The sequence below is a fragment of the Mobula hypostoma genome, chromosome 11 (assembly GCF_963921235.1).
Source record: "Mobula hypostoma chromosome 11, sMobHyp1.1, whole genome shotgun sequence".
NCBI classification, from domain to species: Eukaryota; Metazoa; Chordata; class Chondrichthyes; order Myliobatiformes; family Myliobatidae; genus Mobula; species Mobula hypostoma.
Genome location: NC_086107.1, coordinates 88,237,556 through 88,252,876, shown reverse-complemented (window position 1 = coordinate 88,252,876; position 15,321 = coordinate 88,237,556). Strand labels below are relative to the sequence as shown.

At 41.9% G+C, this 15,321-nt stretch overlaps 1 pseudogene; it reads right to left on the bottom strand.

Moving 5' to 3' along the window:
• The window catches only part of LOC134353496 (guanylate-binding protein 1-like), a 192,695-nt pseudogene extending 192,268 nt beyond the window's left edge, over positions 1–427 (bottom strand).
• Between the last annotated feature and the right edge of the window lie 14,894 nt (positions 428–15,321).

The window sequence follows — 15,321 nt, the reverse complement described above, 5'->3', positions numbered from 1 at the left end:
ATTCCCCAGATCTCTCAGGATCCCTTGTCCAAAACAGGGATGGGAACACCAACGTGACACCAACAGATGTCTCCAGTACATCTCCCACTACTGACAGATTGACAATGCAAGAGTGCTCTGTGTGTCCCAGGTCTCAGGATAATTTCTGCAAGACAGATAGTAAACAGAGGTGAAAGGTTAGAGGTGGAAGCTTACAGCCACTGCCCTTACCCTTCTTGTCTCCCGCGAGACAGTTCATGAGGTAGGACTTCCCTGTACGATCAGCACCAACCACAGCCACAACAACCATTGGAACCTCGATGGATTGGAGGACCTTCAGAGCCTCTGGGTTAAGTTGCAGGTTCCCATCCTTGTTATAAACCAGCTGCAAAGGTTTCTCCATCTTCTGTTTGTTGGCATCAGGGTCCCTGGTTACCGACATCAGACAGTCCTTTCTCGAAGTGTCTACAAAATCAGAGCAAGGGAATCTCACACTGATCAAATCAGAGTAAATGGAATCAATGAAACATAGAGCACATCAGCAAAACAACTGCATCTCAATCCTGAGCCCCTGGAATAGATCCCAAACTTTAATCTCTGGGATCTGTTAATCTGCAGTATATACCAATCCCTGATACCATGGATTGTGACCCAGCCTCTAAGCCACTACCGTATTTCTTTTTTTTCATATATATAGTATATACTCCCTCTGAACACCAGGAATATATTATGGCCTTTAACTAACTCCTAGGAATCTCTTATTCAACATATAATCTCCCCAACCCCTACATTAGATCCAAACCTCTAAAGCACTCCCAGTGAGCTGTTTATTTTCTATATAGAAAGCTCCAAACCTCTGGGTAAGGTCTCAGCCTGTAGCTCACTCCTGGGATTCTATTGTTGTATAACATAAAACCCCAAAGATCCCTTCAGATACGCACTCCAAGGGATCTGTTTTGATCTTGTCATGGTCCTGACTGAACAGCGGCAGGCATCCAAGATACAGCCCTCCAATTCCCCGGTGTATGGTTAGCTGTCACTGTCCCTTAGAGACACAGACTGCCAATTATTGCCGGCACATTCCTTCATGGAAAGTCTGTACTTAAATGCCTCATCCCAAGCACTCAGTGCTCAATCATAGGAGTTCCATTTCTAGTTCTACTGTTTCTGATTTTTATCTTTGGATTTCATTTATATCATCTTGTTTATTTTGAGTCTGAATTAATTCTGGACCTTGCTCTGCACTTGGGTTAACCACCATCCATAGGTCTCTCATTACAGCACGATTGAGCCATCATGAACACAGCAGAGTATGAATATTTGCAAACCACACTGGCCGACCAGGGAGCAACTGTAGGCAGACCTGACAACATGCTTTGGGAGATCCTCAACACTCTGCAGAAACTCTCATACTCCAGTCGGCAGGATCCAAATTCGGCTGGAGTGGCTGCCAGTTCTAGTCATGTTCAAGCTGGAGACTCTGTCAATAATTGTCTATCCCCAATAACTAAGGCCTTAAAGCCCTCTGCTTCTTTCTTGACAAAAAAAAAACAACCTATTCCTTGACATCATCACCCTCTTCTGTCACACAGGACTGGTCCTCACCCTGAAAAATATCTTTGTCGGGTCCTCCCACTTTCTCTGAACCCAAGGGAAGCTTAAGCCACTGGCCTAGGCCCAAGGTATGTAGAATAGTCTGTTTGAAACCTTGTCCAGTTTTACTCGGTAATTCTTCCTCCGCCACATTGATGACTGTTAGTGCTGCTTCATGCACCCTTGCATGTCAGTAAGTGAAGGATCGGACCAGAGGTAGGTATCAGGGCAAGTATTCAAATGCAAAATTGAAATAACAGCTATGATGGGTCGGATAGTTTGAAGTGTGTATATTTTAATGCTTTGAGTATTATTGGGTAAAGTTGATGAACTTAGAACATAGATCAGTACATGGAAATACGATGTTACAGCCATTACTGAAACTTGGTTGAGAGAGGGGTAGTAATGGATGATTTATGGACCGAATTTTAGAAAAGACAGAGAAGGAGGTAAAAGTTGGGGGAGGGAAAGATGCACGACTAATCAGGAACAATATCACAGCTACACTCAGAGCAGACATAAAGGAGGGATCAGACACTGAGTCCATTGGGTAGAACTCAGGAAGAGGAAGAGTACAATCTCACGGAGGGGATTGTACTAGAGACCCCCTGATAGCCACCGGGCATTGAGGAACAGATAAGTAATCAGATTAAGGAAATGTGTGAAAATTATAGGGTTATTGTCATGGGGGATTTCAACTTCCCTAACTGGGACTTTCTTGGTGTAAAGGATTTAGATGGGGCAGAATTTGTTAAGTGTATCCAGTAAGGTTTCTTAAATCAATACATGGACCGTCCAACAAGAGGAGGGGTCGTACTGGACCTGGTGTTGGGTAGTGATCCTGGCCAGGTGACTGACCTTTCAATCGGTGAACAGTAACTCAACTCCTTAACATTCAGAATAGATATAGATACGAACAGGCATGGTCCTTGTGGGAGAATTTTAAATTGGAACAGGGCAAGTTACAAGGGCATTAGGCAGGAACTAAGAAGAGTTAATTGGAAACATCTTTTTTCAGGCAATTGCCCTTTCTTCAGGCAATTCCACATCAGACATGTGGAGGGTGGTTAAAGATCAATTGCACAGAGAGAAAGAAAGATACCTGTTAGAAAGAAGGATGGAGATGGAAAGATAAAAGACTCTTGGATGTCCAGAGAGGTGATGAATTTAGTCACAAAGAAAAAGGAGAAGTAAGTAAGGCTTCCAAAGTCGGGATCAAATGGAGCACATGAGGAGTATAAAGAAGCCAGAAAAGAACTAAAGAAGGGAATTAGGAAAGCCAGGAGTGGCCATGAAAAGTCCTTGGCAAGTTGGATTAAGGTGAATCCCAAGGCATTCTATACATACATCAAGAGCAAAAAGATAACAAGGGAATTGGTGGGACCACTCAACATAAAGAGGGGAACATTTGCTTTGATGCGGAAAATGTGAGGTACTTGATGAGTACTTTGCTTCAGTAATTGCCAAGAAAAAGGATATGGAGGACCAGGAGATCAGTGCTGAGTGTATAAATACGTTAGGGCATTTAGAGGTGAAGAAGAAGGAAGTGTTAGGTCTCTGAATGTGTGTTCAGGTGAATAGGTCCCCAGGGCCTGATGGGATTTACTACCGGTTATTGAAGGAGGCAAGAGCCAAGATTGCTGGGGCCTTGACCAGTATTTTCATGTCCCCTAGCTACAGGCGAGGTCCTGGAGAACTGATGAGTAGCTAATGTTGTACCTGTATTTAAGAAGGGAACAGGGAAAATTCCTGGGAACTATTGACCGGTGAGTCTCATGTCTGTTTTAGGGAAACTGCAGCAGAAAATTCTTAGAGACAGGATATATGAGCATTTGGAAATTCATGGCCTAATCAGAGAGAGTCAGCTTGGTTTTGTGTGGGGCAGATTTTGTCTTACTAACTGGATTGAATTTTTGACAAGATGTTGAGAGAGATTGATGAGAGAATCTATCTGAGTATCTAAAAGACATTAAAAGTGTTATAACATTGGATAAATTGTAAAACCTGCCTTATTTTACTTACTTGGCATACAAATTTCTTGAATATCTTACACATCAGTTAATTAACATACAGATTACTTATTTCTTTGCAGATTTATCAAATTACTTAAAAACATCCAAAAATATTGAGTTTCAAATATTTCAGTTGAATCAAATATTTCATTTAGCTATATTTACTTTATATTTTTATGGACTCAATTTAAGTTGAAATGTCAAAGAAAAGTAAAAGTGGGGACACTTCCAGAGCTTGGATTTGCCATTTCATAAAACCCTTTTCTCGAAGCATCCCATAAAGTAAGTGCAATTATGAAGAAAGCACAGCAGTGCCTCTACTTCCTTAGGAGTGTGAAAATTCAGCAAGATACTTAAAACTGACAGCCTTCTTATAAATGTGTAGTGGAGTGTATATTTACTGGCTGCATCACAGCCTGGTATGGAAACACCAATGCCCTTGAACGGAAAATCCTGCAAAATAGTGGATACGGATTAGTCCATCACAGGTAAAGTGTTCCCAACCATTGAGCTAATCTACATAAAACACTGTCGCAGGAAAGCAGTATCCATTACCAGGCACTCACCAGGACATGCATCCTTCTCACTGCTCCCGAAGGGAAGAAGGTAACAGCGACTCAGGACTAGCACCAAGAAGGCCAGGAACAGTTATTATCCCTCATCCATGAGACTTTTAAACTAAAAAGAATAACTTCACACAACTTGATTTGCCTCATCATAGAGAAGTTCCCACAACCAATGGACTCACTTTGAAGTACCCGTCATCTCATCTTGTGGAAATTTATTGATTATTTATTTATCATTATTGTTTCTTCTTTTTGTATTTGCATAATTTGATGCCTTCTGCACTCTGTTGAATGCCCTTGTTGGGTAGTGTTTCATTGATTCTATTATAGTTATTATTCCATATATTTGTTGTTGAGTATGCCCACAAGAAAATGTATCTCAGGGTCATATATGGTGACGTATATGTCCTTTGGTATCAAACTTTACTTTGAACTTACCAAATTGCCAAACAAAATAAGCCCCGCACTATTGGAGAGACTTTAGTAAAATCATGTGCATTGGAAATGGTCAAACTGGTTTGTGGACTGGAACAGACGGAAAAGCTGAAACCAGATCCCTTATAACACCATAAGATTAAAAGATATAAGAGCAGAATTAGGCCATTTGGCCCATCAAGTCTGCTGCACTATTCCATCAAGGCTGATCGAGTTCCTTCTCAGGCCTAATGTCTTGCCTTCTCCCCGTACCTCTTTATGCCCTGACTAATAAAGAATCTATCAACTGCTGCTTCTAATGTACCAAATGAATTGGCCTACACAGCTGCCTTGGTAACAAATTTCACAGATTCACCATGCTCTGCTAAAGAGATTTCTCAACTCAAGACCAAATGGGCTTCCTTCTATTCTGAGGCTGTGTCCTCTGGAGTTAGACTCCCCCATGACAGGAAACATCCCCTCCACAGAAAACATACCCTCCACGTCCACTCTATTGAGGCCATTTGAACATTCAAGAAGTTTCAATGAGATTCCCCTCATTCTTCTGAAGTCCAGTGAGTACAGGTCTACAGCAATCAAATAATCCGATAGATCCTAAAATAGATTATATTTCTTTCAATGTTTTGAAGCAGACCATTGAGGAGTTAGCAGCCTCACATTTCCCATTCAGAATGAAACAACAGACATCTTTCAGTGTATTCAGTTCCTTGTTTTCATCTGTTCTGTGCATGCTGATGCCATCAAAGAATTCTTATTTTGTCAGTCCTGTTTGGAAAATACAAAGACCGTCAACATTGTGGAAATGGTGAAAAGTTACTTTGCCAAACAAAACTTTGACTGGAAAGGTAAACTGCATGCTCTTTGCACAGATGGAGCTCCTGTGATGCTTGGTAATTCATCAGGATTTGCAACTTTAGCGAGAAAGGAAAGATCCTCACACTGTCATCACTCGTTACCATTTACACAGATATGCACTTGTTCCAAAGACTCTTCCAACAACCCTGAAAGAAATTTTGTCAACAGCCATTAAAGTTGTTAGCTTTATTAGAAGCAGGCCTCTGAATAATCACATTTTAAAAGACTTTGTCCGGGAGAAGTTCTGGAAGATTGGAGGGTTGCAGATGTTGTTCCTTTATTCAAGAAAGGGAATAGAGATAGCCCAGGAAATTATAGATCAATGAGTCTTACTTCAGTGGTTGGTAAGTTGATGGAAAAGATCCTGAGAGGCAGGATTTATGAACATTTGGAGAGGCATAATAAGTAGGCATGGGATCCAAGGGGACATTGCTTTGTGGATCCAGAACTGGCTTGCCAACAGAAGGTAAAGGGTGGTTGTAGATGGGTCATATTCTGCATGGAGGTCAGTGACCAGTGCTGTGCCTCAGGGATCTATTCTGGAACCCCTACTCTTCGTGATTTTTATAAATGACCTGGATAAGGAAGTGAAGAGATGGGTTAGTAAGATTGCTGATGACACATAGGTTGGAATTGTTGTGGATAGTATGGAGGGCTGTCAGAGATTACAGCGGGACATTCATAGGATGCAAAACTGGGCTGAGAAGTGGCAGATGGAGTTCAACCCAGATAAGTGTGAAGTAGTTTATTTTGGTTGGTCAAATATGATGGCAGAATATAGTATTAATGGTAAGACTCTTGGCAGTGTGGAGGATCAGAAGGATCTTGGGGTCCGAGTCCATAGGACAGTCAAAGCAGCTGCGCAGGTTGACTCTGTAGTTAAGAAGGCATACGGTGTATTGGCCTTCATCAATCATGGAATTGAATTTAGGAGCTAAGAGGTAATATTGCAGCTATATAGACCCTGATCAGACCCCACTTGGAGTTCTGTGCTCACTTCTGGTCGCCTCATTACAGGAAAGTTGTGGAAACCATAGAAAGGGTGCAGAAGAGATTTACAAGGATGTTGTCTGGATTGGGGAGCATGCCTTATGAAAACAGGTTGAGTGAACTCGACCTTTTCTCCATGGACCGACGGAAGATGAGAGGTGACCTGATAGAGGTGTATAAGGTGATGAAAGGCATTGATCATGTGGATAGTCAGATACTTTTTCCCAGGGCTGAAATGGTTGCCACAAGAGGACACAGGTTTAACGTACTGGGGAGCATGTACAGAGGAGATGTCAGTGGTAAATTTTTTATGCAGAGAGTGGTGAGTGCGTGGAATGGGCTGCCAGCAACAATAGTGGAGGCAGATTCGATAAGGTCTTTTAAAAAAACTTTTGGATAGGTACATGGAGCTTAGAAAAATAGAGGGCTATGGGTAAACCTAGTAATTTCTAAGGTGGGAATATGTTCGGCACAACTTTGTGGGCCGAAGCGGCTGTATTGTGCTGTAGGTTTTCTATGTTTCTGTTTTCTAAATGGGCACAGAATATGAAGTGCTTCTCTACCACACAGACATTTGTTGGCTTTCAAGAGGCTTAGTTCTGAAGTGTGTTTTCAAACTGAGGACAGAAGTTTTACTTTTTCTGTAAGTAAAAGAAAATGCAGCTTGGGACAATTTGTGGGGAAAAAAAAGAGATTTTATCCTTGAGTTGGCTTAGCTGGCAGATATTTTTAACCATGTGAATCAAATAAATCTTTCATTTCAACGTTCTGAAGCTACCATTATGGATGTGACGGAAAAATTACAGGCTTTCGTGGCTCAGCTGTTGGTATGGAAGAAGGGAGTAGAGGCTGACACTTTTACAGACTTTCAAACTCTGGGGAAGACCTTTACCAAGATGGATTCTAGATGCAAATTCCTCTGTCAATTTCTTTGCAGAGAGACATCTGCAAAGACCTGGAAGCACTTCAGAACTCTCTCAAAAGTTATTCCCATCTGCTTGGCATTAAAATTGAACCATAGATCCACAATTCCTTCCCTTCTGATATAAAATGTATCGAAGATGTTGATCTAACCAAAGATGAACTCATTGATCCTGGGACAAAAAACTGACTGCAATTGGAGTTTACCTCAAAAAGCCTTGGAGAATTCTGGTGTGCCTTGAGAGAAACCTCTCCTCACTTTGTAAAGCAAGCGATGGAAATGTAAATTCCATTTGCAAGAGCAAAATGGTTAAGAGCCCCTGAGCTAGATGATAAACTCATTTTCTCCCAGTCCACTGAGCAACAGGCCCAGCAGGTCTGGCAGGTTCTAGAACAACTATTTAAGAAATAATCATGTCAAGCATGAAGAGCAATTTCCACGTAATAACAGTTTTGTTCCTTGGATTTGTTATATCTAATGATGACATACAAATGGACCCTGATAAGACTCAGACCATGTGCAATTAGCCACAACCCACCACCGTGATAGAACACCAGTGATTTCTAGATTTTGTCAGCTTTTACAGGCAGTTCATCTGCAATTTCATTTCAGTGGTGGCGGCTTTTGCAGAGTTAAAACAAAGGTTCACGTCCGCTCCTGTCCTCGTTTAACCAGACACAGACTTTTGCAGTGGAGGTCAACACGTTGAACATGGGAGTAGGGGCATCTTGTCCGAATGACCTCCTCAGATCACAAACCACACCCGTGGGCCTTCTATTTGAGACGTCTTTCTCCCGCAGAGGCAAACTATGACATCTGGAATCAGGATCTGTTGGCCGTTAAACTGACACCAGAGGAGCGGAGGCACTGGTCAGAGGGGTCCAAACATCTGTTTGTGATGTGGACCGACCACAAAAACCAGCCTACAGGATGTGAGGAGGCTGAATTCCAGGGAGGCACATTGGTCCCTGTTCTTTAATAGATTCAACTTCCTTATTATGTATCATTCAAGATTACAAAATCAAAAACCAGCCACCCTCTCTCGACAATTCGAAGCACCTATTAGGGAGGTGCCCATCTTCTGCAACATGGACTTGATAGCATGCTAGCCCAAGAGCAACACGGGGCAGATCCTGGTAATGATGTATGTTTGTTCCGGAACCTGTTCGTTCGGAGATGCTCAACTAGAGACACGCTTCAAACGAGGCTGGGCATTTAGGGGTGACTCACATCCTAGAGTTCGTCAAGAGATGTAACTGGTCATCAGGCTTGACTAAAGATATCTGGGAATGTGTGATGTCAGTGCATGAAATAAGGAATCCCAAGCATAGCCTCAAGGTTTGCTTCAGCCTCTCCCCATTCCAACTAGCCTCAGATCCCACATTTCCATGGACATTGTCAATGGTCTTCCAGGATCTCAGGGTAATACAGTAATCATGGTGATCATAGAACAATTCTCCAAGACCTGCCGCTTCATACCCCTTCCCAAACTACCATCAGCTTCAGAGAACGCCAAGCTCATGTTGCAACACAACTTCAGGGTTCATGGTTTCCTCCAGCACGTTGTCTCTGATTGTGGCCCCCAGTTTGCCTCTAGGTTTTGGAAGGGCTTTTGAGAGCTCATTGAGCCCTCTGCCTGTCTGTTATCCAGGTTCTATCTGCAGACCAATGGGCAAATGGAGAGGGTCAGCCAGGACCTAAAGTTAACACTCAGATGTCTAGCCTTGGGGAACTCTGCCACCTGGAGTGACAACCTGGTCTGGGTGGAGCATGCATACAACACACTTCAGCATTTATCTATTGGGAAGTCCCCTTTCCAATGCCAATTGGGGTACCATCCTCCACTGTTCCCAGAACAAGAACCAGAGGTTGGGGTTCCATCAGGGGATCAACTGATCCAGAGATGACGACCTAAATGGGTTAAGGTGAGAGAGATGTTGTTGGCCAATTCATGGCAACAATAAGACCAGGCCAACCACTGGAAAAGATAGGGACCAGCACTTTTTTTCTGGTCAGCGGGTCTGGCTCTCAACTAGAGATCTCCCCATGAGGGTTGAATCCAAATAATTTGTCCCTTGTTCCATTGGTCCATTCAAATTCCTGCAACACATCAGTCTGGTTACCTATTATCTCCAACTCCCAAGAAACATGCGGATTCATGCCACATTCCATGTATCCTGTCCCAAACCCTTGGGCACCAATACCGACTCCTGTTGCCAAACCCCCTCCACCTCCCAGAATTGTTACCTACACATTATGACGACTGTTGGACACCCGCATTATTCAAAGTAGAAGGTAGTACTTTGTGGATTGGGAGGAATTTGGCCTAGAAAGAAGCTTGATTCATTCATGGGACATCCTGGACCCTATGTTGACTGAGGACTTTCACCTGCATCATCATAATCACCCTGGGTCATCAGGAGTTAGCCTAAGGGGTGGTTCTCTCATGGTCCTAACTGAACAGTAGCAGGGAGCCAGGTTTTGGCACTCCAGTTTCCCACAGTATGGTTAGCTACCACTATCCATTTTAAGACTCAGACTGCCAATTATTGCCTGCTGTGTTTCTTCATGGAAATTCTGTACTTAAAGGCCTAGTGCTGAGCACTCAGTGCTCAATCATAGCAGTTCCATTTCTAGTACTATTGTTTGTGATTTTGCCTTTGGATTTCATTGGTGTGGTCTTTTTAGTTTCCAGTCTGAGTCTGAGTTAATTCTGGACCTTACTCTGCACTTGAGTTCACCACCCTCCATAGCTCTCCCATTACAGATATAATATGTAACCCTCTCACCATGGGCGTGTAATGGATTAGCTATTGCTGTGAATACAAGCAAACAGCAACATAACTCTCCAATTCATAGGAATAATGATGAAAAGGCCATTTCCAATAAATAAACACATCTAGGTTAAGTATAATTCAGGTAAGTTCAAACATAAAAGTTTGAATGTCTCTTCAAGGACTCTTACTTGTATAAATACTCACACCAGTATAAACTTATATTAAAATTGTATTGACAAAGTATTTTCGATTGTGGCGTAATCAATCCAGTTTGTTTCATTTTGTTTGCACACAGTACTGAACTGGTTTTGTATTGAAGATCCCATCCCAGGAACGAAGTATTCATGCAACGAGCAAGGAAAAGCATCAAACCCTCTCCAATGTTGTGTGATAAAAGTTACTTGCACATTCTCTGTGAAACAAAATCAGCATAAGAATTTTCTGACAGCAGTATCTGTCCTTCCAAATGGATTCTGTGAGCATTTCAACATGTTCTTCAACAATGTTTGTCGTCTGTTTCCATTTTCCTTCTTTGAACCTATGCTCCCTCTAAAATGGCTACCCAATCTTTTTTCCTGCACACATTCTCAAAAAAATATTCACAAGACAAATCCTATTGGCTAATATAACAAACCTAACTTAATCAACTGGATTTTTATTTTAAACAGCAAGAATGAAGTACTCAATTGTATAGTGTAATTTACAGGAACATTTACTCAATAGCATAACTGCATTAATAAAATAAAGCATAGTCTTAAACCAGGATAATACAAATACAATCCCAAACCCTCAAACCATTGGGTTAGGACTCAGCCTGTAACTCACTCTCACCTATCTAATGATCTATTATATAAGCCACAACCACACCCCAGCCCGCTTGATCCCTCCTGTCCCTCAAACTCACTGTTATGAAGACCACTGCCCTTGTACAAGTACATTCCTTCATAGAATTAAATTACTGATCGTGTATATAACATGAACCCTCCTGAATTCCTGTACTCACCAGAATTTCTTTCACCGTGGAGGGCACTGAGCTTTCAGCAAGATCCAGATTTATTTTCAATGTTGTTAGCATGTACACGTCACCTGACTGCAATGACACACCTCTGTCCCGGAAACAACTCCCTGAGAGGGAGTTTACACATTATAGCGTACCACCTTAAACTACATTGCTTGTAGAATTCAAGTTTCAGACAGGTAGAAATTAGAAATATGGGAAGTGAATCCAGAACAACATACTGTACTTAGATGATTACAAAAATATACCTCTGCTTTGTGTTGTGATCAGACACTTCAATTCCAGTCTGTAGATCATTGTGGGTATCCATTATTGAACATATAGGATATCCTCCTACCACCCTCCAAACTTGTGATTAGAGCTTATCATGTAATCCATTGACAGAGATCTGTTCTACCCCAAAAACCTGGATTACATTTCAGTCTGTAACCCACTCTCTGAGAAAGGGTATTCTATATATAAAGCCCTGAACCCTTAAATTGTATCCCAGAATTAACTTCCTTCTGGGGATGTGTTATTCCATATATAACCCCTCGAATCCCTGTGTTAAATCCCAGCCTGTCACCCATTCCTGGTGATGTGTCATTCTATTAATGACCCACCCCCCCCCACCCCGAAACCCTAGATTAGGTCCCACTCATTAACTCAGTCTTTTCTTGTGAACATCTTTTGAACTTTGTTAAAGTTTTTGATGGGGATATAATTACTAATATAATAATTATAATTAAAAGTTATAATATCTCTTGTGTTAATTCCTGTAAAATGAGTGGGAAAGCAAATTGGGCAGAAAATAGGGAGAGTCTGCAGAGAGATACAAATAGGTTAAGTGAGTGGGCAGATGGAGTATTATGTTGGAAACTTAAAGGTCATCCACTTTGGAATGAGAATTGAAAGAGTAAATGAATTAAATGGTAAAATATTGCAGCATGCTGCTGTACAGAGGGACTTGGGAGTGCTTGTGCATGAATCACAGAAGGTTGGTTAGCAGGTGCAGCAGGCTATCAAGAAGACAAATGGAATGTTGGTGAGGGATATAATTTTTATTTTAAACAGCAAGAATGAAATACTCAGTTGTATAATTTAATTACAGAAACACTTACTCAATAGCATAACTGTATTAATAAAATAAATCATTGTTTTAAACCAGGATATTACAAATACAATACCAACTGCCTCAAATTCCCCAGTTAGGACTTTGTCAGTCTTTAGTCAGTCATATGGACCTGGCGATTTTATTCAATAATCGATTAATAGAAAGATGGTATAGACAAAGGGCAGTACTCCAAACAGACTCTCCCTTTGTCTGTCCTCTGTCCTCTCCTATTCATAATCCCTGGGCTAGGACTCCTCCTCGACTACCGTAGTCCCCAGCCTCTGAGGAACCCATGCAAATAGGCTGGACCAGGCTCTCTCGAGCTGAAAGGGAGAGAAGGAGGGAGAGTTGCTGCATTTACTGTGGAGAGGCTGGACATCATCGGACCTCTTGTCTCAAACTGCTGGGAAACTCACTGTTCTGTCCAAAGTAAGGAGGGCTGTGATAGTTGCTAGCCTCACTCTCAGTTCACCTGCTGCTGAACTGGTGCTTCCCATGTCACTGTCACAGGGAGATCAAAAACATTCCCCAGACACCTGAATGATTCTGGTACAATGGAAAATTCTTTGGAGCATAGACTGGTCAGAAGATTGAAAACTCCCTTTCACATCTCAACCAGCAGCTCATTGCCATGACCTTTGGTGCTAGGGCAGATCAACCACCAAACCTTCCTGTTCAAGCTCAAGATTGATCAGCAAGTGGAATCAATCCAGCTCCATTTCATTCACTCCCCACAAATACTATTCATTCTGGTCAACCCTGGCTGTCATTGCACAATTACAGTCAATTGGATTACTGGCATTGGTGTGGGCTAGTCAAACCAGTGCAAAAAGAAATCCTCCAAAAGGGGCCAAAGTCACCTCCCAAAATATCAATTGAACCTGTCACCTCAAAACCCAGTGCATCTGGTTTGTTTACATACATCCAGAATATTCAATCATGCTGGAGGCTTTCAGCAAGAAAAAGGCCACCACGCTACCACCTCACCAAGACTACAACAATGCATCTGTCTGCTACCAGGTACTTGTCCTCCTTGGGGACAGTCTTAACTCTCTATTGGTTCCAGGGAGAAAAGCCACATCCAAGAAGCTCTGATTTCTGTGTTTATTCAACCATCCACATCTCACGTTGAGGCTTGTTTTTTTTCCCCTTGTCACCAAGAAGGATCGGGAATGAAGAAACTATGGAGCTAAATAAAATCGTTTGTCAGACCATAAAATATAGGATCAGAATTAGGACATTTGGCTCATCGAGATTAAAATTGTATTGACAGAATATTTTAAACAATATAAACAAAGTAAGACAAGGGCCCATCATTTATATATATATATGTCTGTAACATGACCTTAAATCATTGAAGCTCATTGTTGCACAATCAATCTAGTTTGCTTCACTTTCTTTACTTATGGTACTGAAATGGTTTAGCCCTGTGAAACTCATCCCAGGAAAAAAAATTTTCAGATATTCTATGTTCTATATTCTACATCGTCCAAGGAAAAGGCCAATAACTGACTCAAAGGTCATGTGCACACTGACTAACCAAACGTTATCTGTCTAATCTCAACAAAACTAAAATCTGCATGAGAATTTTCTGACTGCAGTATCTGTCCTTCCAAATGGACTCTGTGAGCATTTCACTGTGTTCTTCAGTGAAAATGGCTACCCCGTTCTTTTTCCCCGATCTCTCCAAAATAAAAATGTTAGCAAGACAAATCCTATTGGATAATACTACAAGACTACCTTAATCAATGGAAATTTTATTTTAGACATCAAAAATGAAATATTTGATGTAATTACAGGAACACTTACCTATCGGCATAAGTGTATCACAAACATGACAGAGAACTGAATGTATGTGTGTGTGTGTGTGTTTATGTAAGTGACTAAACAGTTTTGTGTAATTTGGTGAGACAATGCCACCAGTTGCGAAGGGTGGTTACTGACCACTCGGGGTACCATTAAACCAATTCAGGGAACTATATGGCAGCAGACTCATTTGTGAATCTTTGTGTTTTAAGGAAAAGTTGGAGCCTTGGAGTAACAGTTAGATGCAAAGGAATATAACAGGCATTATGAGTTCAGACACACATAAGTGGCAGATCACAGAGTACATACTCTGTGGTTTGATGTATGTACTGTTCAATTTTTACCCGTCATTTATATTTTGTATAATGTGGGAATTAGTGTGGAGATATTTGAGGGAGAGGTTATACCCAGATATATCTGTCTGGATGACACCTTTTGATGTCAGACAGCATCAGGTAGAGAACCCTGATGACCCGCCAGCCCATAACCTTGATTACAACCATCCATAAGCCCTTGACGACAGGCGAGAAGCAGAAAATTTTGTCAGAGCTGCTCTTACTTAAAGTCGCCTGTGGGAATCCAGAATTCTGGTGCAAGCTTGAAGAAATGGTTGAAATTTGCCAGATACACCTCAAAGGTATATCTGTGTTAGCAAAAGCCCAGTCCCCGAGGAATATGTGGGACAGTGTGGCCGAAGGAGTGCTGGATGGTACATGGACAACTACAGGGAACATCAGCAATGAAGAGAGATATCACTTCTTTAAAGGGAAAGTGAGTCAGCGATTAGGGGAGACGAGAATAACTGGGGAACAATAATGTCAGTGGTTCAGAGAGCTGACGAGCCAGTCATGGATTATGCAGAATGTACATATCGAGTGTATGAGGAGTATTCAGGGTTGGATAGTCCAGGGAGGGATGACACAGTCTCCCTGAAAATGCTGAAGGAAGGCTGGAGCTCGGCTCACCAGCAAGTTTTAGACATGGGGAGAGCAGTGGTATTGACCTACACTGCGATAGTATCATGATCCGGTGAGATAGTCCAGAGGAAGGGGAAGAGAAGACATAAAGTAGCTGCAGTGGATGCAGCAGGTGTGATGGCAACCAGGGAACTGGACAAGGAACTGTGGAATAGGTAAAGGAGAGGAGTTGTTACAGTTGTTGCCTCTCAAACCATGGTTGGAGGCAATTATCCTGAAAAGACAGGAAGTTGTGAGAATCACTCACCAAAGCAGGCAGAATCCACAGCAGGACCATTTCTGTCTGATTTGACTGCTG